Here is a 25,505-nt window from a genome sequence, read left to right as displayed (position 1 = left end):
AATGTTGTGTATTATAGCGATTTCCCAACATAGAACTGAAATCACATTTGGGTGTACTATATAAATCTTTTTAAATTCTGTTAGGATTTTTAGTATTGTGGTGAGAATTTTAAATCTATGTGCACATGGAAAATGACTTGTAATATTCTTTTCTTTGCTTATTGAATATATATGCATACTTGGGAATAGTTCTCTCTCTTCAGTACTTTAGAAGAATTTAAGCAGTACTGGTATTGTTTTTTTGAATAGTTGGAAAAATACACGCAATGAAGTTATCTGCTCCCAGACTTTTCTGGGGGAAGTCTTTTGATTAGCTTTTTTTTAATTAATGTTTAATTGTTCTTATAATTCCTTTTATTCCTACAAAGTCAGTAGTACTGTCTCTACTTTCATTTCTGTTTTTATGTATTTGCATTTTCTCCCTTTGTCAGTCTAGCTAAAGTTTCATCAATCTTATTGAACTTCTTTCTGTTATCTTGATCTTTTTTAAAATCTATAATTTACCTCTGTCTATAATTTGTTATTAGATTTAGTTTTCTCTTTTTTTCCCTAGTTTTTTCTAGGTGTGATAGAATTCTGTGTGATTTGAGATCTTTCTTCTTCGAAGTACTCATAGATATGAATTTCCATCTGGGTATTGCATTTGCTCCATCCCATAAGTTTTGATAGATTGTGTTTTTGTTTTTATTTACCTCAAAGAATATCTTCATTTCCCTTGTGATATTTTCTTTGAGCTATTTGTTATTGAATAGTGCATTGTTTCCACATATATACAAATCTCCCTGTTTTTCCTCTGCTATTGAGTTCTAGTTTATTGTATTGTGTTTGGAAAATACCTTACAGGATTTCAATCTTTCTAGATTTATTGAGGCTAATTTGTGAGCTAATATATGTTCATTTCTGGAGAATAATCTTTGTGTTTTTGAGGTGAATTTATCTTCTGTTGTTGTCAGTTGAATTGTCTGTTAGGTCTAGTTGTTTTTAATAGTGTTTTTCAAGTCTTCTATATTCTTATTTATCTTCTGTCTAGATGTTATATCCATATTGAAAATGGTGTATTGATACAGAACTATCAATTTGTCCCTTTGGATCTGTCAGCATTTGTTTCATATAATTTGGTTATTTGCTGTAAAATGGCATATGTATTTATAACTGTTCTATCTTCCTGATGAATTGAACGTTTGATTAATTTGCTGTTCTTCTGTGTTCCCTGTAGCCATTTTTCGCCTAATACCTTTTTCATCTGATGTTATTATAGCTATCCCAATTATCTTTTGGTTATTATTTTCATGGGATTCTTTTTCCATGCTTTCAGCTTCAAAACTGTTTTTTGAGTTTAAAGTGAGTCTTTTATAAGCAGCATGTATTTGACTATTTATCTGCCATTGTTTTGTTTGTAGTCTCCTTTTTTATGGTATGAGAATATCTTTGGTTTTTATTAGCGAGATAAAGTCATAGATATAGCTAAAACTAAGAAATGATAAATTTTAGTTTTAGGTAATAACAAAATGTATATGTATTCCTGTTTAAGTTCACAGACCCACTGAATTCTATACATAAAGCCCAGGCTAAGAATTTCTGTTCTTGTATTTAGAGGTTCAATTTTTTACAAACTTTGGAGAAATCATTAGTAATGTGCCCCATATTCCTAAGAGCTTTGGCTAGTTCAATATTATATACCCAGGCACTGTAATGTGAACATTGATTATTAAGCACCTATCAGTTGCCCATGTATACACAAAACAATTCATGGTAAGTTTTCAACAGCTCAACAATTGTGTCTTGAGCCTTCCTTCATTCAAGGCCCTTGGATAGGCCTTCCATCAGTGACTTGAGTCTTTCTCTTTTCTTCATTTCTTATGCTAGATACCTAAATAAGGCAACAGCACAATTTACTGTTTTTTCAAAACTCACTCTGCCAAGGCCATTCAAGGTCATTCAGAACACAGTGCACCTTGTGTCCTGCTACGTTGGACAGACTTGTTTCCTGTGTTGTAGCTGACATAGAATGTATCCTGCTAGAATAGGTAAGATGCCGTGGCACAGCAGCATTTCTTAAGGTCAGATTTGTCTTCTGGATTTCAGAAGACAGCACTGGATTTCAGACATCATCATCCTGTGTGGGTTCCAGGCAGGCCACAGAGTCAGCATGCAGTGCTTCCTTGACATGAAAGCTGAGCTACCTCAAAAAGTATCTTCATGAAGCCAGAGACTGTGTCTTTTACAGATGTCAGTTATTTCATCCACAGGATTGAAGGTTCTTGTACAGTTGTACAAGAGGTGGCACAGAGAAGAAATAGTGCTGCTGCTTCTTTCTGGCTTGCCAGAATCTCTTCTCCACCTTCAGGTATCATTTTACTTTGTCCACCTGTTTCTACAGGCAATCATTCTCAGTACAAATCCCAGGAAAAGAAACTGTCTTCTGCATGGAGTAATGATACTTTGTACACATTCCCTTTTCCATAATACCAGGAAGATATCTGCTTCTTGCTAATGTCAAATTGTATACATATTTAGACATGAAACCACCTAGGTCAATATCCTTCCCCTTCCTCCTACCCAATAAATTCAATCATTTTCTTTAGATACTGCTTCTTATACTAACAGAAATATTGGGGACATCTCAAATGTGTTAACCCTTGGGACACCAAGAAGAAGTAAGTAATCAAGTCCAGCATACAAATGGTTGAAAAATCATGAGTGATTAGTTTTAACACTAGTGTATGACCCTGAATAGTGAAAAAATCCTAAGAAAGAGCAAAGAAGTGGGAGGATTAACACTTTCTGTCTTTAAAACCTATTCTAAAGCCACAGTGGTCAAAACAGCATGGTACTGGCACAAAGACAGAAGCACTGACCAATGGAATCAAATCAAGAGTGCAGAAATAGACCACCAAATCTATGGTCAACTGATTTTTGACAAGGTTCCCAAATCAAACACCTAAATATAAGAACTAGCACCATAGCCCTTCTACAAAAATATGTAGGGAAACATCTTCAGGACTTAGTAATAGGAGCTAGCTTTCTAAATTTTATACCCAAAGCACAAGCAAGAAAAGAAAAAATGAATCAGTGGGAATGCCTCAAAATCAAATGCTTCTGCATCAAGAGACTTTGTCAGAAAGGTGAAGAGGCAGCCAACGCAATGGGGGAAAATATTTGGAAATCACATGTCAGGCAAAGGTTTGATTTCCTGTTTATACTAAGAAATCATACAACTCAACAACAAAAGAATGAATAATCCAGTTATAAAATGGGCTAAAGATATGAACAGGCATTTTTCTGAAGAACAAATACAGAGGCTCAAAAGTGAGTGAAGACATGCTCATTTTCACTGACTATAATGGTAATGCAGATCAAGACTGCAATGAAATACACCTCACACCTATGAGAATGGCTGCCGTTGAACAATCAGAAAACTATAAATGATGGAGAGGATGTGCAGAAATGGGACACTTAGGCACTGCTGATGAGAAAGTACAATGGTGCAGCCACTATGAAAAACTGTTTGGCAGTTCCTTAGGAAAGTAAATATCAAGCTACCCTATGACCCAAAATAGCACTCTACTTGTTATATACCCAGAATAACTGAAAGAAATGACACAAACAGACATTTGCACACTGATGTTCATAGCAGCGTTATTCACAATCACCAAAAGATGAAAACGAACCAAATGCCCATCAACAGACGAGTAGATCAACAAAATGGGGTATATACATATGACGGAATATTATGCAGCAGTAGGATAAAATGATATCCTGAAGCACATGACAGGATGGATGAGCCTTGAGGACATAATGTTGAGTGAAATTAGCCAGACACAAAAGGACAGATACTGTATGATTCCACCTTTATGACCAGGATAATGGTATAATCAGAGATGTATAATATAGAATATATAGAATGTAGAAATGGGTGAACCATTAGCTAATGGGTTTGAACTCTAGTGTAAGGGAATAGATAGGAGTGAAGGTGATTCTGTAGTGGGTCTAGAATTAACATTACCATATTAAAATGAACATGATTGAAAGGGGCTGAATAGACCTGTGTCCTACTGACTCACACTTGAAATATAAATGAGTTCTTGTAAGAAATACTTCAAAGATATGATTCTTGTATAAAGAGTGTTTAAGTCCAGGGTACAAGGGGAAAGCTGCTGTTGCATGCTATGAGCTATGTTCGGAAGGAAACCATCAGCATTACCACAACAACAGCAGGGGTAAATAATGGGGGGACAGACAAGAGTTAAGAGGAGGTTTAGATTTCCTGTTTGGTGAAGGTGTTGGTTTATTAGTTTTCTGTCTCTTGGGAACATGAAATTATGTAAAATTGAGAATGTTGATGAACTGTGAATTTGGGCCCGCTACATGATGTCCTATGAATGCAGGTGGCTGAAGGATGCACTGATGGAGAATTAGAGTGGCGAACAATGGTGTATACTTATGAAAGAAGGTTGTGCTGCTACAAAAAGGAACATTGTCATGAGGCATGCAACGGTGTGAATGTGGGATGTTTGGCAAGATAAAATAAACCAGAAACAAAAAAGCAACATTGGTATGGTCACCTTTAGAAAATGCTTATAAGAAAATAGGGGCCTATATTGTAAACTTTAGAGCAGACACATTAAGCATGTAGTGATCATTATTATTTGTGGATTTTGAGAGTCTGTTTTATACATATAACCTGTTATTTAGAGATAAGAATGAAGCCAACAGTTTGGGGTGAAAGTAATTTAGAACATAGGGCTAAGGAAGACAGTGTCTTTATTTTAGAACCATATATACTCTTTGAGATCAATGTAAGAAAAGTTTATTTGATCTGGAACTGAAATTTTCTGTAGTGCTTAATTAATTCAAACTATCTGTACAGCTTTTTTGAACAACTGAAACACAGAGAGCACAGAATGAGAAAGAGGTCCTTTGATCTTGTATAGATGCCTGGAAATTTCCTAGAGTGTATTAACCAGATAATCAAGAAGTATTGGCAAAATCCCCTGGGGGAAAGACTATGGCACTATTAAACCTTACCATCATGGAATCCTCTGATACTGTGTCAGACTTTAGGGACACTCAAATCCACAGGCGATGCCCTTGACCATGAGGCTTACTCTTGTGGAGCTTAGGTGGTTAGCATAGAAGCTTAGACTACCTATAGGCATGCCTAAGGATTACTTCTGGAGGAATTCTGATGTTGCTCAGTGTGCCCTTGATCTCTCTAAAACCAACTCTGCAAGTGAAATCATTGCCCTCCCTGCTATGTGGGACAGGGGTGAAAGTATTCCTGATGACATGGGAGAGGACTTCCAGGGATGAATCAAGACCTGACGCCGTGGGACCAACAATTCCACCCAATCAAATGGATGAAAAGAAGTGTAATTAATAAAGTATCAGTGGCAGAGAGAATTCAAATAGTAGAGAGGCTATTATGGAGGTTGCTCTTATGCAAACTTCAGGTAGACCTTGCTCTATCATAACATGTCAACCCCCAACCAGGACCATTCCAGCCAATCCTGAAGAACATCTAAGGCAATATATGAAATTTCACAAGGTTCCAGGCAGTGGAGTAACTTCCCAGAAACCTACAACCTCCAGATGGGTCCCTGGTCAAGACAAGTCCTGAAACGTAGCCCAGCCTCTGCAGAACATCAGATAGTTCCATCTCCTTAGCCCATATTAGTGACAGACCCTTCCAATATCTAAAATTTAGAACTGCCTTAACCCAAGCAACTCCAGTGAGAGGTATGGAAGGATCAAAGATGGTGGTTGAATTATACATAGAAGATAGGACTTAACAAATGAATATGAATGTTGAATCATTAAATTGTATCTCCTTTAGTCTCCAGTATTTTAGAGCAGCCAGAGATAAAAATCTAAAATTGTGAAGTTGTAAGCTATGTCAAAGTGTGAAATATGTTCTATAACTAATTGTGGTGCTGTGCTTTGAAATTTATAGCTTTTTTGTATATATGTTATTGTTCAAAATAGAAGGAAAAAATTTAATTGTGATGACAAAAAAGTATTTAAGCCTGCAACCCTCCTATATTCTGGGGCAGCTAAAAGTGAAATATGAGAGGTTCATATGGTAGCCCATGATAAATTCTGGGATCTATCCTGTAACCACTCTTTGAAGAGCACTTTGAAAATTATTGGTCTTTTGTTTCTTTGCTTTGTATGTATGTTACACTATACAATTTAAAAAGTTTTAAAAAAGTGAAAATGAAACATCTTTTTTTGAGAATGTAGTTATTGTACTTCAAAACATCTTAACAAGAACAATGAAAAATTTTTGATGCATCAGAATTTTTCAACCAATAAAACTTATCAAAATAATGTAATATAGGGAAATTAAGTGGGAGGATATAAGAAGATAAAAGTTAAATGGGAAGCAAATATACAAAGAAAGGTTCAAAAAGACACACCCAAATTAGGTAATTATTCATGTAGTAGATAATGTGTCAACTGCCATTTGTTCTACATTGCTTTTGTAGTTTCAGAAGAATGCTTTTGAAATAAGTACAGCAGTAGTGTATCAACAAAACTTCGGGTAATTTGGACACTAAGAGAAGAATAATATACTGTACTATTAGTACAGTATTAATCAGGCTTACAATATTTGGAAAATAATGGTAAAAAGAAAATTCAGAAGTTATACAACACAAGCAAAGTTATAGCCAGGAACAAATTTGGGCTCAGATTCTTGCACCCACAAGAGAGCCTATCTTGGGTGTCCACTCTTCTAAAATCAGATGAAAAACTGATAAACTTGCAAGGAGGGGCTGTTCTCCAATAAGACAAGGACTAATAGAAGAAAAGGGAAAAGTTCAAAGGACAGAGAAAATTGCAAAATAGAGTTCCTCCCAGAAGAAAAAGCAGGGCCCAATTGAAATTTCCTTCACTTTCAGCATAGGACCTCCTAAATGTGGGCAGAGCACACATTTCTTTGCTACTTGTCAATCTTCTCTTTCCAAATGGAACTGTTTATTGAGTGATCCTGTTCTCTGATTTGCCATTATACATTGTATGTATGTTGAAAGCAGAGGGAAAGTGGCAGATGATTTGTTTTTAGTAAAGGAATTTCTGGTCCTAGAGGTATGAGGACTGGCTCTGATAAGAAGTCTCATGCATCATCCAGAAAAAAACATGACTTTAGCTTAGATGGGGAATGATGGAAGGTATCCTAAGTGGTAAAGCTGAGTTCAGGATTCATGGAAGCATAGTCTAAGATTCCTGTTTAAGAGATTGCTTGGAGAAGGCTTTCAAGAGATGAGATAGGAAAGCAAGAAAGGTCAGGGAAAACTGATAAATTATATAAAAGTTTTTCACTCTTTAAAGCAAGTTCTTTTGCCTCCATCTCAGTCATTGGAAGAAATACCCTGTCCAAGGTGAGGAGGCTTTCAATTGGCCAAAGACAATTTGTAGAAAAGAATATCAGGGACATCAGAAGCTTGGATATGTGTATCTCCCTAGTGAAATTGATTTATCTGGGGAGGGCACCACAAGAAATATTACTAGCATTCAGGTACAGCCTATTGCAGGCTTCCTATTAGGACCCATTGGATTTCTCTGTGTACTTCATCACCATAGTCTGAGGCTACTCTTTCCCCATTGGTTGCCAGATTTTTCTGTGGAGCCACTCATGCCCTCATATTACTAGAATGGTTCTAAAGTGTTGGCTATTTGAGCATTGAGCTTCAGGGAAGTTAGATGCCAAGAAGGATAAAGATGGTTTGTGTCCCATCAGATGACCATCTTATCAGATAGCCCAGGTTCTGGATTTGATCTTCCTATGAGGCATTACCTTTACTGGCTTTCACCCCTATGTGTTGACAAGTCTGCTCTTTAAAAGGCAGGTTCTGGTGTAAAGGGAAATGCACAGAATGCAAAAATTCTGAACTGAGAGAGCAAATTAGTTAAATAATTGATTTTCACACTATTCATCAAAGACTCTAGACTCCAGGGAAGTTTTTCAGGGCACCATAGGGAGACCTGGAGGACAAAGCTAGAGAGAAGTGTGCATGCACCACAATCATAATTCAGCTAGAGCCACTTCTGGTTAGCTGTTGTATAACAATATCATCTGGAGAAAAGGGAGGAGGGAGATTTCATTATAAGAAGAATTCTTCCTGTGCTTAGTGTGCCTGATGATTTGAAAAAGTGTTCAAGTTCAGTAGTTTGGCCTGGATTTCTAGAGGCTGCCTCATCTCTCTAATGTCCCTCTTTTCCTTAATTCATCCCAGATTCCTGTATTAGACATCTGCCTTCTGCATGGAGTATTGGAAGCTCATAAATCCTCTCTGGGTCGAAGTACATATGTAGATTTGGCTACTGGGAGATGAGTGGGGGTGGGGATGGGAGCTGAAATGAGTAAGGATTCATTTTCTTACTGATATGAAATGAGTAAGGACTAAGATACCATCACATAATGTAAAATAAATATAATTTATATTGAAATATAAAATATCGCTTTTCCTTCTGCACTGAAACCTCAGCAGTGTAATACAAACTCCATGACTAGGCTTCTTGCTAAATTGTCTTTATGCATCCCAGAAACTCCTGGCTAATTAATCACCCAAAATTTTTCCCACATGGAGACAATTGTTAATGTACTTTTCTTTCCATTCATCTTCTTGGGACTTCTTACCGTACTCTAGAAAAGGTACTTCTTTTAACTTTGGGTTGTCTGGGCTGTTGAGATTTTCTTTTATTCTGTCTGGAGACAATACATCTCAGCATACCTTTTCCCTTCCCTAGAGCACTATAGACTTCAGCGGCAGCCAGTAGAGTTGGGAGATGTTAAAGTTAAAACAGCTAAAGACTTAGGAACTGAATTTCTAGTTTTCTAAAAAGAAAAGCACCAAAGAAATGTTGGTAAAAAAATAATATAGGCTTTATTGAGTAAGAGCAGCTTGCAGGTGAAGAAGCACAAAACAAGAGTTCTGTTCAAAAGGTTAGTCTTCGGAAGTGGTTATATGGCTGATTAAGGGGAGTGAGGGAAAAGGGAGAGTGAGGGAGTATATAAGTTAACCAGAGCAGAGTGTTCCTGGGCAGGGGCCAGTCAGGAACAGGATGTTTGTGCAAGGTCCAGGCTATATGGACTCAGTAGACTCTTTATCTCTGACCTTGACTTGCTTGCTACGGTTTTCTTTCTTCACAGGAGGAGAGGCCTCTATTGCCATCACAGGATCACTGGTATAGCAACTTAGCTCAGCTGACCTCCTTTTCTAGTACCCTGGATAAGGCAGAAGCACCAGCAAACCAAGATGATTACTCTCTTTACTGTAACTTCTGTTTTCACATTCATTCCTTTTGGTTTATTGTAACAAAATTAAGTTTAGCTTTCACACAAGATGGTGCTGCAGAATAACTCAAACTGGTCTTGCAGGCAGGGAAAGAGAGTGCCTCTGATGTAAGCCTAGAATTGGCACAAAATGTAGAAAATAAGTACCGGCCAGGGTCATTGAAATGTAAACCATAATCAAAAGCAGGAACTGTAGAAAATTTGAATTAGTTAGAGTATCTGGATAGGCTGTAACTTCTGGAGTATCCAATTAGCAGAGAAACAAGGGAGGGGCCTATGTACTAAGTTTATGATATAAATACCTGGGGCATTCTCTTGTTTGGTACACCAGCCACTGTTTTGTGCTTGACTATGTGCCCATTCTTGCAAGATCATGAATAAATTCTTTTCTTCTCCACAATCAGATGAGCATTTATTCTCTTTCAGGTATGGCTTCTTTCTTACAATTTGGGGATTCATCCAGGATCTGATGCTTCAGAGGAGGACCCCTGGGGAGAACGAAGGGAAAGTGCACACTGCTGATTGAGCAGTCTCAGACTCCATCAATGGGGACCCACCTCCAGCATCCAGAAGGACCTGAGACCAGCCACTTAGATCCACTAATTGTGAAGAAGAAAATGGGAAAGGAAAATATACATTACAGTGATCAGGCAAGTCTGTGCATAAAGCAAGGTAAGAAAAAGGCCATTAACTATTGCCTTGGTTGTTGGGATGAATTTTAATAAGCCTGACATTGAACGTAGGCAAGATTCAGAATGGGTAGAGGCAATTGACTGGCTGGGGAAAAAGGGAGGGGGTGCTTATAGAGTCCCCCATGAACATTCCCCTGGATAGTTCACAGGGAGAATGTTGGTACATTGTACCAACAGGAATCTGACCAAGAGTAAAGGAAAATGTACATTTGGACAAAAAAAAAAAAAAAAGCATTATGCTGCCCGATGTATTCTGGCCAAAATACAATGAGGATAAGGATTACTTTGTGTTGACCTTGTGCATTATGTTAATAAAAAGAAGCCCTTCTCCAAAGAGGAGTCTGATTCCACAAGTTGCTGACTGAAGGGAAGGGACACTCCTCTTTATCCTGTAAAAATCTAAACCTCAGAGCCAGAGGCTAAATCTTTGGAGGCTGAAGGCTGGGGTCCTTTATTGAGCCTTCCCCTGCCCTATGCTTCCCTGCCTTGGGTAGGAATTGCTGGACTATGAAGGCCCAAAGGAACTAACCCTCATTCCACCCGCCCCCCAATTGAGGGAGCTGCTCTACCTGTGACAACCTATCAACAATTGAAAGAGGAGTTGAAATAGTGTAAAAAAAAATGGAATTTTCCATTTCTGGTGCTCCTGAGGAAAACAGATAAAAGAACATAGACCTGTTGAATCCCTATACTCTTTAAGAGAAATACTTATTGGACCAGGGGAAATTGGTTATATAACTGGTCTGAACTTATGTCTATTGTGAATATAGTCTTTATGTGGAAATAAAGGGAAGTGGTAAGGAGAGCAGCTCTGAATGGAAGAGGCAGCATCTGCCCAGACAGGGGATAGTAGCAGCAGAGCAGAAATTTTGCGCTGTAGATCCCGATTGGAATAATAACGGTCAGAAAGGGCACAAATGAGGAATCTTTAAGGCCTCACTATACAGGGAATAAAATTGGCTGTACCCAAATCTGCAAACTTAAATAAAGCCTTTGAGGTGGCTCAAGAAAAAGCTTAAACTATCTAGTGATTTTTAGTTCTTAAAAGGAATTTGAAGAATCTTCCCAGAGTTTCTGATATTCTGGTAATTTTCTAGGTTTGTAGGAAATATTCAGGAATGGACCCTGATAGTCCAAGTGGCCCAAGGATGTAAAGGGGTCTTAGGCTGACATTCAGAAAGAGATCTAGAAAATAGATGAGTGGAAGGATAAACCACTAGGAGAGTTATTGTGAAACTCTCAAAGTATATTTTAGTTGTAATGTTACCTGTATTCAACTTCGCTGGTGATGGTAGTCCTTGAGGTCCAATCAGGTGCCTTTTTTTGCTTCCACATTTTTTAGATGTAGGGTCACCTGTTACTTCTTTGGCTCAGGAATGGGCTTTTGTTTGTTTTTTTTGTCTGCTACTCAAGGTGTTGTATGAAAGGGAGATAGGGAGCAGGTGAGAGGGGGTGCTTGGTACTGCTCACTGTCAAGGCTGTGAAAGGACATGCTGGAGATCTTGGCTTTGAATCTTCTCTGGAGAAGCAGTATGAGGAAATCAGATAGTCACTGGGCATCTCCCAGGTGTGTTATGAGGGGTCTTGGTTAATCAAGAGTGAAGCAGAAAAGAGGTGCTGAGAACAGGCCCTGCTTGCAGTGGCTGTGGGGCACATGCTTGCCCCGGTAGCTCTATAGCCTTTAGCTGCTTGCTGGCCACTGCTAAGTCCAGGAACACAGGCAAACCAGAGCCATCTGGCAGACTGGGGTGGGCAGGATGCACAGTTATTGGGGCTGAGAGTGTGGGCTCGGCACCCACCTGGCTCCCTCCCTTAACCCCCTAAAACCTGCCACCACATGTGACCAACCCTCAAGCTCCCAGGACTATGCAGCTGCTGTCCTCTCTGAAAGTGGGGATCAGTGCCAGGAATGGGCCAGCAGGGACAGGCGAGGGATGAACTCAGCCAAAGGACCAGTGCAAACACTGGCTGAGTGTTCCCCAGGCTGCCTATCAAGTGCAGAAAACAGGCTACTTGGCTGGATGGCTTCCCCTGCCATACCATACCAAGGTTATAATGATGTGAGAAGTGAAGAGGAAAGCAGAAGCTATAAGCTAAAGTCATGTTGAGCACAGTTGACCACATAGTCTAGAAAGGATTAGAGATAAAGCAAGGAGGAGACAGGCACATGCCTGGGCCAAAGGAAAAAGAGCAAGGAGGGCAGAGGATTCAGCAGGGTGTTATCAGTGTATGAAACCTGATCATTTTAAAAGGTCATTTAAAAAAAAGGTCAGGTGATACCCCTGATGAATTTTGAGGATTAGGAAGATAAGTTCCTCCTCACATCAAGAGCCCCCTGTGAACCTTTGGTAAATCTAAAGGTAGAGCTTTATCAGGGAAAAATTACATTTTTGATGGACATGAGGGCAGGTTAATCTTCTGCAACCTATATCTCAAAGTGAATTGAATTTCTGGTAACTCCCTCACAGTTCAGGGATAAGAGGGGAAAGATTTAAAGTCCCCATTTTCAAACTTACTATTATCTGTTGGAAACATAACCAAATTATAAGCCCCCTGCTGTACATTCCGAAGCTAGGAATAACTTGTTGGGAGGGGATCTAATAATACCCATGGGACTGGCTGATCAGCATGATCTGAGACTACTACATAGAAAGCCAATGAGAGTGAGTGGGATTTGTATGAAAAGAGCCAATGCCAGTGGAGACTGGAAGGCACCCATTGGAGGGAAAAAATAGCTTCAGGGACAGAACTATGGAGGCTGGGGTCTGAAGTTGTGAGGACCAAAGAGCGGACCCACCCATACACTTAGAGAGGATGATTCCCTGAAGGCAGAGGCCTTCCACCACAGAGAGGAATGGTGTAAACTCAGGCGTTGGAGAGGGTTGAGCACATTCCTTTGGGATTTGGGAGAGCCTGGCTGCCACCAAATGGAGGGGTTGAGCATGTGCCCTGGTGATGGCAGAGAGCCTGGGTACTTGCTGCCCTGACGCTTGGAGAGGGTGGAGCCAAGAGGAATGTGGTATCCCTAGTGTTCCCCAGGGGTGGAGCCAAGAGGGGTATGATATCCCCAGTGTTCCCAGGGTTGCATTCAGAGAGGTGGGCCGCTATGTGGGCCCTTGGAAAAGGTGGGACCATTGCTTTCTAAAGCCCCAAAGATAAATGACTCTTAAGACTTTGGAATCTAATGGAGTTTGCCCTGCAGGTTTTCAAAACTGCTTGGGACTGATGATCCCTGTGTTTCTTCCAATTTCTCCTTATGGAAATGGAAATATGTATCCTATGACTGTCCCTCCTTTATATGTCAGTAGCCATTAACTTATTCTGAGTTTTACAGGTTGAGAGCCAGAGAAGAATTCTGCCTTAGGATGGACCATGCCAGTAGCTGACTTTGCAAAGAACATCTTCCTTAAGAATTATGTACTGGCTTTGTCCTCTACTCTGTCATCCCTCGAGCACCTTGACTTGCTGGCCCAGACTCCACCTTTTGAATTTGCTACCCATCAACACCAACCTGGCAGTTGAGTCCTCATCAAATGATGGAAAGAGTGTAAATTCCAGCTGGCCTGGGAAGGATATTGACAACTGAAATGGCCATCCATATGGCAGAGAATGACTGGACACACTACACCAAAATAAAAGGACTAAATACCTAAGCTGCATGATAAGTACTCAACAACACCGTCTGATTCCTGGGAAATTACTCCAACTTTGTACCCTTTGAAATCATGTAAAAGAGAAAATGTTTGGGAGGGTAAAAGGGGTTTTTGGATTTGGAGTTGGATTCTGTAATCTAACATAGTTAATGGCGACCCTGGCCAAATGAAAGCCTTACCCAAGGAAGACAAAAGAGGGATCTGATATCTAATTTAAACATGACAATAATTATACTAGTTATAATGTTCCAAATTGGGGATGCAACAAGCCCCATCAAATTGGTAGTGAACATAACTTATGAAAGGCAGACTCACCAAGAAGGAGATGGGACAAAAGAATTTAGGCAAAGCCTTTATTTTAGGAAAAACAAAGCCAAGAGAAATGACTGTTTCAAGCTGCCCTGAGGTGGTGGGGGATAGGGAGGTGGTGGGAAATAGGGTTTTTTAAGGTTTAGGAGTAGGGAATTAGCGGGGAGTAAGGGTTAAGCAGGTCTCTGCTGGCTAGTTTTCAGAAATAGGCAACTAAGTTTGGAGTTGGCAGCTTTTCATTGGTAAAGTTTAAAATTAAACACTGCCTTAGGCACACAGGGTTATAAATGCAGGAGGGTTTGTAGTAAATAAGGGAAGTTTATACAAAATGCATTTGGCAAAGAGAGGAGGCTGAGTAATGGGAGGTTACTGCAAGAGAGCAGCTGATGGAAAGTGAAACAGGTGCTAGACTGGGGAAGTTTGGAGTAAAAGAGGCTTTCTGAAATATTTGCTAGGAGAAGGTTACATCCTGAGGAAAGCAGCCCTGTCTTCCAGGCCTAACATTTGATGTTTGCCAAGTAATAGACTACAGGGACTTACAAATCTATAGCAGTTGAGTGGGGAAAATAAGTACATGTGTCCAGAACCAGTAGGGGCGTGTTACTGGTCGAGCCTCTCATTGCCCCTCCTGGGATAATATATATTGGACTACCCAGTTTCATGATGGACAGTGAACATGAGATTAATTTCACAGACATATAGGCAGTGTCACCTGGTAGTGATAACCATCAGAAAAAAGCAGTCAAATATCCAGCAGGGGGTGATAACAGAGATGCAGTAATAGTTGATACAATATATAGGATGGGCTTATTCCACTGGAAAAGATCCTTTAGGGAGTTTCAGGATACAAGTTCTGCCCTCTCCAGTTAACTCTTTGATAGCACCTAAGGACACTCAGCTAGAGGTTAGTTCCCCAATACAGAATGATCCCAAATTGTCAGGGTAGACAGGATGGAAAATTTAGAGCAAACCATAGGGATGGAGACAGGGTACAAAGGTACAAATGCCTGGGTGGAATGAATCAAATATATAGTCCAGAGTCTAGGCAAAAGCAACTGTTATGCTTACACAACAGGCTGACCCAGCTGCTCTTGTTGTATCCTTTCTGATGGGTATGGAGGAACACAAAAAAGAGTTCAAATGCATGACACATTTTTTTTTCTTTAGAATAATACTCCTGGTGAAAATTGTAGTATGTTGTCCTCTCTTTTCCCTCCAGTCAGGGGCAGAAAAGTCAAGGTCATACCAGCTTCTCACCTTAGTTCAAGAAACCACTCTGCCTGTCTCTCTAGATGGGAAGAAGGGCTCCAGTACTTTGGGACCATGGCCTCGTGTACACAATGTGGAACGTGACTGATGATAGTATTGGCAATTTCTCCAATTTAACCACACCACAAGCAAGCCTTTGGTGGTATTGTGGAAAGGGCATCCTCCAACCAGTATTACCTAAGAAATGGAAAAGGGCTTGTGCTCTGGTCCAACTGGCCATCCCATTCACCCTGGCATTTGGAAAGTAGGAGGAAGTTCTAACTCAATGAAAGAAAGAAAGGAAGCTTACTTGGTTCCTTTGATGATCGAGTTTATTTAGACATTATAGGATGCTGAGGAAAATCTCAGATAAGTTTAAGGCTAGGAATCAAGCAGCTGTAGGATTTGAGTCATCCTTATTCTGTGGATCACCATCAACAAAAATATGGAATGGATTAATCAGCAAAGATTTATGAATTTTACCAAGTATGCAGTTAGGGGAATAGCAGAGCAGGAGGAGGCTACTAGCCAAATGGCATAGGAAATAGAATGGTCCTGGACATGATGCTAGCTAAAAAGGAGGCATTTGTATTAAGGTCAGGTGTGGTAGTTGTACATTTATCCCCAATAATAAAGCCCCATATGGAACTATCCCCAACCTAATGACCTTATCTGAGGAACTGGCATTGATAACCCCCTCAAGGGATGGTTAGAAGCTGGTTGGGGAAATAGAAAAGTGTGGTACTGTCCATGCTAACTTCTTTATCATCACAGCTAGGGTCCTACTCAATAGCACTTGGGTGCTGCCTTATCCCATATGCCCAAGGTTAGTTCACAAATTAATTGAAGCTGCCTTAAACAAGCAAATACCTATTCGGTTCAGGCAAAATGATCTGTACCCCTTTAAAGAGGAAGAATCCTATGGTGAAAAGACTCTTACCAAGTTCAAAGAAAAACTAAAATGTGAAAACTAAAAGAGTTGAAAAAGAAAGAGGGAGGATTTGTAAGAAAAAGTTTAGCTTTCACACAATATGGCACAGCAGAATAACTCAACCTGGTTTTGCAGGGGAGGAAGAAGAGCACCTCTGACATAAGCCTAGAATTGGTGCAAAATAGAACAGAATTTAAATAAGTAACAAACAGCAGGGTAATTGAAATGTAAAGCCTAATCAAAAGCAGGGATGATCTGAGGGAAATTTGAATTAGTTAAACTATCCATATAGGCTGTAACTTCTGGAGTATCCAATCAGTGGAGAAAGAGGAGAAGCCTGTGTGCTAAGCTTAGGATATTGTTTGGCACGCCAGCTGCTGTTTTGTGTTTGGCTGGATGCCAGTTCTTGCAAGTTTGTGAATAAATGCTTTTCTTCTCCACCATCAGGTGAGTGTTTATTGTCTTTCAGTTATGTTATTCTTTCTAACATTGAGGAAGCTCTGAGACTCCCCAAATACTGGAGAGACTATCTTGTTGAATAAGCCTTTGTGACCTAGAGACACAGGTGAAATAAGGTCTAGTGACTTTTAGTCATTCAGATACATACTTGGTGAGCCAGCTAAGGGTAAATGGGATAAAAAGGAGCAGGAGTACAAGCATAATTAGAGGGACATAAAGGTAAGTGGGAAAATATTACTGCATTACCATTTATACCCTCCAGTTACTCCTACAATATTTCCACCAATTCTTCTGCATAAGGTCAAGTAGTGGGAACAGAAGGGTGCACATTTACTGCCACTACATTGAGGAAAGAGGTTCCAAATATAAACAGCAACAACGGAGACAATGTCAGTGTGCAAATAAGAAAAGTATAACTAATGCAAGGGTAGGTGAGCGAACTAAGAGGAAAAGCAATCTATGAGCTCTAAATTTGTATACAGTTTGAAAATTTTGTAGCTAGAGTGTCGGTTATATTAGCAAAAAGCAGTGCCAGTTGTAGCACAACTGCTGCCTTTGACCATGTTAAGCATATCTGAAGCCATGCGATTTGGCAAAATTACTTTTTTCATATGTTAATTTCTTCATTTAAAAGACATTTAATATTTTTAAGAGAATAAACAGTGAAATTAGCTAAAACTGTTCATTGTGTTTATCCATCTAATGCTTCAGGGTTAGGGAGAAAAATGTTAAGGGGCTCTTCCCAACATGTTATTTTATTCTTAGGCCTAAACAATCTTGTAAGATAGGAAGATTCTGGGGTGCACTTGGCAAAACTTTACAAATGCTTTCTGACTAAAAAAGAAAAAAATAAAGTAAATACCTTATGGTGCATCTTCCTGAACAATTTTAGGGGGAGGAAAATATGCTTCAGATCTTTTAGAGTTGTTTTCTTTCTTGTCCATTTGTTTCACTAAACAATATTGTTTTGATTACATTCCAGTGTGATGGCTATCATGTATCAGAACACAGCTTAATCAAAAGCATTATGTTTTTCAATAAATAAAGGAATTCTGTTGCTCAGGATGCTATAGTCAGTAACTATCCAGGTTAACCTGTCTCAGACAGGTGTCAAAGATGGGCGGATTCTGTCTAGATGTTGTCTAAAAACAGAAATAAAATATTGAACAGAGGGAGAATAGTTACAGAGAGTATCACAATTAGTTGCCACTTGGGGCACATGGGCGATTTAGAGTTAATATCCATTTACTCTAGTTAACTAAAGATAGTAGAAGAACATTCTATATAAGGTTAGAGCTACTTGAAGCTGATGTGTATCTGCACAATCCACAGTCAGTCTGGTTGTGGAGTGCTGCTCCAGCTGCAGCTCAATCAAGGAAGACATCACATGAAGCAGGAAAAGAAGCCTATAGACTCAAACACAAACATTAGTGATTATCCAAATGGGAAGGGCCTCTCCTGAGTAAAATGACTAGGACTTTCTCCCATGGAGCTTAGGTTAGCTACTGGTAATGCCACACATGTTATCTCTCAATAGGAGCAGGTTTTAGTACCAGTTGTGTCATTTTAGCTTCTAACACGTAGCTCGGGCTATTATTTTGCCCCATGGGTATATTTCTTCTGCATCCTTCATAGTGTAGAAATGTTGGAGGATAAGGTTCCACAGGTTTGTCTCAGTACCTTCTAACACTATGCAACAGAGCTAATCTGCAGTTAGTGTCCACTGAGAAGTCACAGCAACTGTGTCTTTTGGCAGGCAGAACTATGGGTGTCCACAGCAACAAGGTGTTTCCATCCACTTTTGGGGCATGACCCATCAGATGTGGCTGATACTTTTTTTTGTTTTGTTTACTTTTTTAGTGTATAGTATAACGTATATGCAAAGCAAACAAATAAAAATGCAATAGTTTTCAAAGCACTCTTCAATAAGAAGTTACAAGACAGATCCCATAGTAGTTTGTCATGGGCTACCATACCATCATCTCATTTTTCCTTCTAGCTGCTCCAGAATATAGGGGGCTAGAGAGCTTAAATATTTTTTTATCAGCACCATCAACTTTTTTCCTTCTTTTTTTGTGAAAAATGTATTTATATACAAAAAGCTATAAATTTTAAATCACAGCACCACAATTAGTTGCAGAACATATTTCAGAGTTTGATGTGGGTTATAATTCCACAATTTTAGGTTTGTAATTTAAGCTGCTCTAAAATACTGGAGACTAAAAGAGGTATCACTTCAGCATTCATATTCATTTGCTAATCCTATTTTCTCTGTATAACTCCACTATCACCCTTCATCTTTCTGTCCCTCTGTTTAGGGGTGTTTGGACTATAGCAATTCTAAATTTTTGATATTGGAAGGGTCTGTCACTAATGTGGGATAGGGGGATGGAACTAGCTGATATTCTGGAGAAGCTGGGCTAGGTATCTAATTGTTTTAAGTAGAATTTCTAACAAAATGTTGAATAACAGTGGTGACTGTAGGTATCCTACTCTTTTCACAATCTTACGGAGTTAGCTTTCTGCCTCAAACATTTTGTATGATTAATAATTATAGATACATGTTGTTTTTCATGTTGAGGGATTTTCTTTTGATTCCTATCTTTCAAAAGTTTTCTATCAAGAAAGGATTTGTATTTGTCAAATTGTTCCTGTGCCAGTCTAGATAATCATGTATTTTTTCCTTTTATTAACATGTGTATTAAATTTATTTTTTGTGTGCTGAACCATGCCCACATATCTGGAATAAAACCCACTTTGTTACAGAGTATAATTCTTTTACTTCCTATTGAATTACATGAGCAAATATTTTGTTCAAGATTTTTACATTTTTTGAAGTAGAGAGATTGGTATGTATTTTTTTCTTATGGTATTTTTATGAGGATTTTGGTATTAGGGATAAGTTAGCTTCATAGCATTATTTAGGTAGTATTTTTCCTATTCAGTTTTTTTGAAGAGTGGCCATGATTATTGTTAATTATTTGAATGACTCATAAAGTTCACCTGTGAAACCATAAGATCCTAGTGTTTTCTTTGTGGGATGTTTCAGATGATTGATTCAGTGTCTTTATTTGTGATTTGTTACAGCTTCCTACTGTTCCTCAAGTCAGTGTGGCCTGTTTGTGTGTTTCTAGGAAATTGCCCATTTCATCTCAGTTTTCTAGTTGGTTGGTGTATAGTTGTTCATAGTATCCTCTTATGCTCTTTTTAGGGTCCATATTAATATTCAGGGTCCATGTTAATGACCTGCGCTCTTTTATAATTTTATTTGCATACTGGGTTTTAATTTTTATCATTCTAGCTAAGGGTTTGGCTATTTTATTGATTTTCTCCAAGAACTAACTTTTAGTTTTATTGGTACTATTGTTTTTTGTACTCTTCTTTATTTATTTCTTTCTGCTTACTTTGGAATTGGCTTGCTTATCTTTCTCTCATTTCTTCAACTGTTCATGTAGGTCTTTCATTTTAGCTCTATCTTCATTTTTAATATAGGATTTGAGAGTTATAAATTTCCTTCTCAATACTGCCTTTGTTGTGTCCCATAAGTTTTTATATTTGTGTTCTCATTTTCTTTTATCTTCAGAGTTTGCTGATTTCCATTACAATTTCTTGATGCACTGATTATTTAAAAGCATGTAATTTAACTTCCATATATTTTTTAAACTTCCTCTTGTTATGCTATATTGATTTCTAGCCTCATTCCAGTGCAATCAGAGAAAAGTGCTGTGTATAACTTCAATCTTTTAAAATTTCCTAAAACTTGTTTTGTGCACAGCATGTGATCCATCCTGGATAAAAATCCATCTGCATTTAGGAAGAATGCATATCCTTTTGTTTTGAGGTACAATATTCTATATATGTCTGTTAGGTCTACTTCATTTATCATTATTTAGGTTCTATTTTAAAAATCTTAGATACAGAGAACTGATACAGAAAATAATGAAAAATAAATGAGAAGAGACTTAGGGATTTGAATGACAGCCTGAAGTGCACAAATATATGCATCATGGATATCCCAGAAGGAGAAGAAAAGGAAGAAAGGGCAGAAAGAATATCTGAGGAAAATTTCCAAAATCTTATGAAAGCAAAAATTTACATGTCCAAACAGAATAGGTCTGAATAAACCTACCATGATACATACAGTAATAATAACTTCAAAAGATAGAAAAGAGAGCGAGAGGGAGAGAATTCTGAAAGTGACAACAGAAAAGTGATTCATCACATATGAGGGAAGACAAGTAAGTCTAAGTGTTTGCTTCTTTTCAGAAACCCTGACAGTGAGAAGGCAGGGATATGATATGTTTAAATACTGAAAAATAAAAAGTGCCAGCCAAGAATACTTTATCTGGTAAAATGACCCTTCAAAGATTAGGGTTAATGTAAATGCTTCACAAATAAAGTGCAAGTGAGAAGAGGGAGAACAAGAGGGCAGCATATGGAGAAGTGGAATTCAGCTACTCCTCTTGATTACCTGTTAAGTAGCCAGTTAACCGTATGGAATAACTGTTTGGGGGACATCTATGACCAGACACACATCATACACCAGTGAGGAATGGGTAGTAGAGCCAAGATCACAGAGCAGAACTATAAATCTTCCAAAGCATGAAGGTTGGAATCCCTTCCCCATTGGCATGGCAGACTGTTTTGGAGGCAGGTCCTCCCAGGATAAGGCAGTCTTTTCAGAGAAAATGCTCAACTAAGGTCCAATTATAGCTTTAATTAATACATCTGGACTGCTGAATACAAACTCTGAGCACAGATAAACTCAGAGCAAGTTTGAAAGGAATCACAAGGTCTCCTGGTGGAGAGAGGCAGGGCCAATTGAAAAACAAAACAAAAAGAGAGGCTGTTTGAGTCAGCTGAGTTCAGAATACAAGAAAAGGGATGTGCCCAACTAAAAGGGCACATAGAGGTAGGTACCAGCTCTGGCTCTCAATTTTCAAATCTGGAGGGCTGGAGACAGGTTCCGAAATGGAATGTGTTTTAAAAACCATTCTTAGCAGCACATTTAAGGATATCTCAGGCATTTTCAAATGTCATTACAGAGACAAGGACCACATTAAGGTATATCAGAGAGAGAAAATATTAAGACAGTGCATGAGATACCTCCCAAAGGGCATATCTTCACCAAGGAAAGGAGGGGTTAGGAAGACTTCAGCACAAGTGGCAGCCCTCATTCAGAAAACTCAGGTCCCAGGGCTGGAAAAGAGAACAGATTTAACCTGCCTTCTACCTCACTTCTGTCTCCACCATACTCCCAGCAGTGAGAGTCTGTTGGAATTAAAGGCAACACAGCACTTTACACTGGTGGAAAGCCAATTGCAGACAAGCATCACATGCCAGGCAGAATAGGAAAAACACAGAGTCTAGAGGCTTCTTAGGAAAGTCTGCCAACCTGCTGGATCTCACCTCAGAGAGAACTGACCTGGGTATTCTCTCCTTCTGAGACATGGGCCTCTCTGGTCTGGGTAAATATAACTGGGGTTGATATTATGTAAGATCCTTCACAAAAAAGGAAAAATAAAGGGCTCCATATAGGTAGGTCAAGAAACAGAAAAATAAGAACTGAAAAATCTGATCAGTTAAACAGAACCTTTGCTAGAGGCCTAAATAAGTTGAACTGAATGATAAACAACAGATAGAGAACAAAGCCAACAAGGAAACCATAAATAAAACATGAAAACAACCTCTAGAATTAATTAAGTATGAAGATCAGAGGCCTAGACACCAACAAAAAAAATCAGGAAGCCTACTAAGAAGCATAGGATATGGTCTAGACAAAGAAATAAACTAACACTTCCAATGAGATAAAGGAGTTGAAGTAATTAATTAAAGATCTTCAAACAATCTCCTAAATCAACTCAATGAGGTAAGAGAAGATTTTGCAAAAGGAATGAACAAAATAAGGCACTGGGTGACAATAAAGAACTTGAAAACTTGAGAAAATAAATGGTAGAACTTATGGGAAGGAAAGGCAAATAGGAGAGATGAAAAATACAATGAAGACATACATCAACAGATTTGAAGAGGCAGAGAAAAGGATTAATGAACTAGAAAACAGAAAATCTGAAATTCAACATACAAAAGAACAAACAGATAGGGAAGAGAAAATATGAGCAAAATATGAGTAAAATAGGAGCATGGTCTCAGGGAACTGAATGATCAAATAAAACAAATAAATATAAGTGTTATGGGTGTCCCAGATGGAGAATAGAATGGAAAGGGAGCAGAAAAAATGATGGAAGGTATACTCAATTAAGAGATCCCAATTCATGAAAGACAGAAAATTAAAGTCCAAGAAGTGCAGTGTACTCCAAATGGAACAAATATGAATGGACCTATTCCAAGAAACTTATGAATCAAACTATTCTTGAAGCTAAAGAGAATTTTGGAAGCAGTAAGAGAAAAGCAATCTATCACATACAAGGGAAGTTTGATAAAACAAGTGTAGATTTTTCTGCAGAAAATATGGAACTGAGAAGGTAGAGGTATGCTATATTTAAGATACTGAAAGGGAAAAACTGCCAACCAAGAAATATATATTGGCAAAACTGTCCTTCAAAAGGAGGGAGAGTTTTAAATTTATCACACTAACAGTTTTTGAACAACAACAAAAAAAACCTGTTCTAAAAGAAATGGTAAAGGAACACTACAGGCAAATAGGAAAAGAAAGGAGAGGTTTGGAGAAGAGTGTGGAAGTGAAGATGATAGGTAAATGTAAAAAGAGAGAGAAAAAATACAATGATATATAAAACCAAAAGTCAAAGTGTTACAGGCAGGCCCTGTTTGTTAAAGCCACTTCCTGTTGCAGCAGGCAGGCCCCTGTTTACTCAGGCCATTCCCTGTTGAAAAATCTCCCAGACAGTCTGGGACAGTCTATAGTCAGGAAAGAGAAGTCCCTGTGAAACTCCTGCTCCCATTACCATAACTGCTCATCTGCTTCTGTAAGTACAGTTTCACACCTATCCCAATTTAAACCAGACAATTTTTTACCTTGTCTTTAACATGTCATCCTGTCTATAAAAACTGATGTTAACTTTTTGTTCAGGGCTCAGACTTTCAGAGGCTACTAAGCTGAGCCCTATGGCCATAGACAATAAAGCCTCCTTCCTGAAACTTCAAAGCCTTGGCCCCAATTTGTACTGTGTCTGCATAGAGGCTTGCAGCCTTTCCCTGGTTTTACACAACAGAAGTATTGTCTTCAAAATTAATAAATTAAATGTTAACAGATTATACACCAGAAGGAAAGATAGAAGATAAAAACTGGGACTGTACAGCTCAGTGAAATCTAGAGAGAACAATTTAATGGTGATTGAATGTACAAATATAAGAAAGTCTTCAAATAAGAAGAGACAAATGAACATTATTGCACAGTGCTAAAAAATGGGATGGTACATGGAATATATACAATCTATGCAAACTAGGGTCTATGGTTCTCAGGAATTGTAATATGATTCCAATGCTGAAAGAAAGGCAATATACATAAGAAGAATGTCAGTAAGTGGGGGATATAAGAAGGGATATAGGATTCTTAGTGATGTTGTTTCTCCTTTTTATTATTTTTTTTTCTCTTTTTCTCAGCACTTGTCTCCATATAGAATATGGTGACTGTATAACTGTGTGATACCTGGAGCCATTGATTGTACACTTAGGATGGATTGTATGGTGTGTGAATAGAAGTGCTTAAAAAATAAATGCAAAATGGGTGGTTCAGTGGTAGAATGCTTCCCTGCCATGTGGGAGACCCAGGTTCAATATCCAGCCAATGCATGAATAATAATAATAATAATAATAATAATAATAATAATAATAATAATAATAATAATAATAATAATAATAATAATAATAATAAACCAGAAAGATATAGGTGCCAGAGAAAATATAGAGAGAGGAATGTTCTTATTCACTATTGGTTTGGAAAAAGAGTAGTGCAGCTCCTTGGAAATGCAGTGTGGTATTATATAAGTATAAGGTTGCCATAGAATCCTGCTGCACCATTATTTTCAATACTTGGAAAAACTGAAAACAGGGATCTGAATATACATTTGCACACTGATGTTGATGGTGTTAACAATTTGCAATGGATGGAAGTGGCCTAAGGCCACATTGACTGATGAACAAAGAGTGAACTGTGGTGTATGCATACAATGAAATTCTGAGCAATATAGAATGTGGGCAGGGATTGGGCAATCAATGATTAAGGAGTTTAGAATGTTTAGTAAGTCTTATTGTAAGGGTTCCTAAATTGGAATCTCTTACAGAAGTCCTATCTATTCCTGAATTTTAACAGCAATTTATTTAAATTCTCAGATGTTGTGATCTTTAGGTATAACCTGGTAGTTCCCAGGAACTTCAGGTAACTGTATGATCTTGACACTTTTGAGATTCAGATTTAGATTCTTTAACTCTCAAAGTCAGCATTACTCCCTACACCAATTGTCAAAGCTGAAAAAGAGATTAACTTTAATTAGAGATATGAATAAAGCTGATCTGATAAGGACAAAGATAAATCAGAATACAGGGTAAAGGTTCATACTATGTTTTAAAACTTCAACTTCTTTGTGAGACCAAAAGAACAGATGTTTATCTGGTACAACATTTTTTATTTTCTGTAGCACATTATATGATGTAAATCATACTATCAATTTACTTAACACAAGTACATAGAACATTGAAAAGGGAATATGATCTTGTTATTTGAAAGGTTTAGGAGGTAAAAGGGTGAGAAAGAAGAAAGGTAAACCAGGAAATTTAAAGTGTGTGTGTGGGGGGGTATTTCTGCACTCCCATGCAGAACTCACCAAACCCAAGATGGAGGGAGGTGAGTGCATATGTGGGCTTCAGCATGGGCAGCTTTTAAGGATGGAGGTCAGGTGACATCTGGAAGGGGTGGTTCATTAATTCCAGAAGTCAGG

The 25,505-nt window shown here is 38.4% G+C and overlaps 1 long non-coding RNA gene and 1 pseudogene across 1 annotated transcript; one reads left to right on the top strand and one right to left on the bottom strand.

Moving 5' to 3' along the window:
* Positions 1-1,794: 1,794 nt before the first annotated feature.
* Positions 1,795-9,176, bottom strand: LOC143672529 (acidic amino acid decarboxylase GADL1 pseudogene; annotated as a pseudogene).
* A 63-nt stretch (positions 9,177-9,239) lies between these two features.
* Positions 9,240-14,034, top strand: LOC143672547 (uncharacterized). Its single transcript, XR_013169886.1, has 3 exons — positions 9,240-9,278; positions 9,725-9,970; positions 13,325-14,034. It is a non-coding gene; the product is annotated as an uncharacterized LOC143672547 (long non-coding RNA).
* Positions 14,035-25,505: the final 11,471 nt, after the last annotated feature.

The sequence above is a fragment of the Tamandua tetradactyla genome, chromosome Y, assembly GCF_023851605.1.
Source record: "Tamandua tetradactyla isolate mTamTet1 chromosome Y, mTamTet1.pri, whole genome shotgun sequence".
Classification (NCBI taxonomy): domain Eukaryota; kingdom Metazoa; phylum Chordata; class Mammalia; order Pilosa; family Myrmecophagidae; genus Tamandua; species Tamandua tetradactyla.
The sequence above is the reverse complement of the archived record's forward strand: the minus strand, read 5'-3'. Positions and strand labels throughout refer to the sequence as shown.